Genomic DNA, 3,361 nt, shown 5'->3' with positions numbered 1-3,361 from the left:
TTGATTGGAAGAGCGCGGGGTACTTCGCCACTGCTGCAGCGGATGCGTTCCTTTCATCGTCGATGGGCTTTAACCTTAGACATAGCCGTCAGAAACGCACGAGGTAATGAACAGAGTTCTTCAGAAGAATTCACTATGGCGGCGCTCTAGTACTGCCTTGTAATCGAAGCCTGGACCACGAAAGGTTCCCGCTGGAACACCGGAACTAAACTGACGCTACTGGCCCAGCCCTACCGAACGCCACATTTGAACTCCCTTAGAGCGTCACCCGCCGGAATAACAAAAATACGTTTAATGTAGTGGCATTTCTAAAACCTTTCCGGTCATTCGCAGCTCTGACTTTTCAAACAAATATATATGTAATCAACTTACCATCCTACCGGCTTACTCCGCTGTCCACGCAATTTACATCAACAAGCGCCTTCTTCCGTTGCAATGTCCTAAGATAAAGCATTCTTCTCCTCAATGCAGTTTCGATTCCCAAGTTCGCGCCGTGTCCTGATATCCGCAGCACACACCAGGTGTCGCCAGCTGTTCCATGTTCGTTTTCGAGACAGATAGACGAAAAGAATTCTGCTTAGGGAGTAGCTGTGGCCAGCGAGGAGGTGAAAACGACCAACAGAAGAACGTCGCGTTTCTCATCAGGTAAACCGGGTAGATATAACTTCTTGGAAATATTGACAACGCAGTGCAGACCGGCCGGGATTCCGTCTGACCGTCTGCTGCCGCGCGCAAAGCTTCGCAGTCTAGTGTTTTCTCTTTTTACACCATACCCTGGTGTGACAAGGACGGCGGAAACGTGATAACAGTCGCACACGCAGACTGCATCCTCAGCCGACTGTGGCCGAGACGCTGCATGTTAGGACGCTTGAGTGCGTGCCTCCAGCGATGGCGCCCACGAGCCTGCAGACAGTGTTCGGTTTCGACAGAGGCTTCGATTGGAGGCCGACGTGTTTTGTGAACCCGTTCCCACCAACTAGAGTGTGCATAGTCTGCGGTCTCGTTCCTTCATCGGCAGCCATGTTACCCTGTCTACACCTGCTCTACCAGTCCTACTCCGAGGGCGCCGGTGCCAAACGCAACCACTGCCCCTTTCAGAAGGAGCCTTTCCAGGAAGAAGACGTGGTGTGGTCAGCCTTCACCAGGGACAGTATCCTCGGCCGCAAGGTACGCTGCTGGAACGCTGAGCACGGCTGCGACGCGGAGGTCGTCGCATCCGTCATGTTGGAGCACTTCGCCAACGCCTGCCAGTTCCACGTCGTGAGATGCCCCGAATGCAGCGAGAGTGTCCGACACCGAGACATTGCGGAACATCTGGCGCGTGACTGTGAACCCCCGCGCGCACGCGACCAAGCATCAGAGGACAACTTTTGGAACGCCTTTATGGAAGTCAAAGGAACGCTGGCAAAATATTGGAAGAAAATGCTGCCCTGCGCACGAAGATGGATTCGTTCGAGGACCGTCTGCACCCTGATACCAGTGGCGCCTTTGCAGTGCAGCGCACCAGTATTGCCGACGCAGTGACAGCCGCCCAAGTTTTCGGAGCTGACGACCGGAGCGGAGGCAGCGTTGGCTGAAGACCAACGCGAAGTCATCGCAGAGATCAGGGATGCGCTGGCTTACATCCAGCGGACCATGAAAGAGAAGAACAGCGAGGGGTGTGAGCGTAACGTGTCGCGTTTGGAGGACAGGGTCGTAAAAGCCGTTTGTGAAGAACGCACGCCGGCAGATGCCGGATCTTCACTTTCGGAGATGACAGCAGCTAAAATGAGGCGGCTTCAGTAGAGGACGAGGCGAAATCTCTGGAATTGCTGGCCGTAGCGTCTCTCAGCATCAGAAGCGACGTCCTCAGCAAATCCGTCCCGTACGTATGGACCATAGATGACTGGAATGGATTCTGCAGGAAATCGTCTGATCGTTTGCGTTATTTCACAGGCAACGATGGCCGGCCTAGTTACCACTATGGATACCTGTTAGTTCCGAGGCTATGCTTTAGCCGTGTCTATGTTTGGTTTCGTGTGTATATAATTGAAGGCTTGTTTGACAAGTTCCTGAAGTGGCCCATAGAGAAGAAGGTGAAGCTACTTTTAATCAATCCTTGCGACTGCACAAGCCAACTGGCATTAAGCAGCTCACTTTGTCCACTCCCAAAACATCCCCTTCCTGGTTTTAGTAAAGAAGTTGTGTTTGTAGGGAGTTCTCACACTAACATTACGGTTGACGCATTCAACAAACGTGGCTTCATCGGAAACAACAAACTCCAGCTCCGGCTGGAATTTTAATCATAAGCTACTGATCCGGAGTTCCCGGGTTCAAACCCGACCGCAGCGGCTGCGTTTTTATGGAAGAAAAACGCTGAGGCGCCCGTGTGCTGTGCCATGTCAGTGCACGTTAAAAATCCCCAGGTGGTCAAAATTAATTCGGAGCCCTCCACTATGGCACCTTCCTCTTCCTTTCTTCTTTCACTCCCTCCTTTATTCCTTCCCTTACGGCGCGGTTCAGGTGTCCAGCGACATATGAGACAGATACTGAGCCATTTCCTTTCCCCAAAAAACGAATTGTAATATATAAAGGTCCCCTGGCGGTCAAAATAAATCCGGAACCCTCCACTACTGGATTTCCTTCTTGCTTTCTTTTCGCAGTCCCTCCTTTGTCCCTTCCCTTACGGCGCGGCTCAGGTTTCCGCCGAGATTTGAGACATACTGCACCATTTCCTTTCCCCAACAGCCAATTTTCAATTTTTATGGATTGGATTGTAAAACTTTTATTGCGTCGAGAACAGATTGCAGGAGACATACTAGATGGCCGCTAGCCCATGGCTAGCGGCGACCTCATTGGCTCGCTGGAATGCCCATCCTTGAATCTTGGGGTCCGACCTTACCAGCACGGCGTCCCACCGCTCGGGAGAAGCGAGCTGTATCAACTCCGCTTGAAGCGGATCATTTGCGCAGTTTCGCATAATGTGGTCATATGTGGCCCTTGCACCATATTTATGGCAGTTTGGGTCGTACTGGCCGGGGGTCCTTGAGGGGAAGCACTGCCGGATTCAGAAGGGAGCGTGTTTGCAGTGGGCGCTGCAGGTAACTTCCTGTGCTCTTGTTAACTATTTGTGGGGAGGGGCATAAGCGCGCCTGTCAAGTCTAAAGTGATGGGTGATGTCATGAAATTAGATGACCTGTCCCTCGTGAAATTCGGGTCGGAGGGCGCGCTCACTGCCCTAATGCGATAGCCCACCCTCTTCGATGACATCCTTGCCACCTCTCTCGGCGAAGGAATGGGACAAGCTCTTGGCCAGTTCAAGAAAAGAACGAAGCTGGCCATCGTCACGCGAGCTCAAGAGGCCGCCCCCGACTGGAGGCCA

The sequence above is a fragment of the Amblyomma americanum genome, chromosome 1 (assembly GCF_052857255.1).
Source record: "Amblyomma americanum isolate KBUSLIRL-KWMA chromosome 1, ASM5285725v1, whole genome shotgun sequence".
NCBI classification, from domain to species: Eukaryota; Metazoa; Arthropoda; class Arachnida; order Ixodida; family Ixodidae; genus Amblyomma; species Amblyomma americanum.
This window is presented reverse-complemented; position numbering follows the sequence as displayed.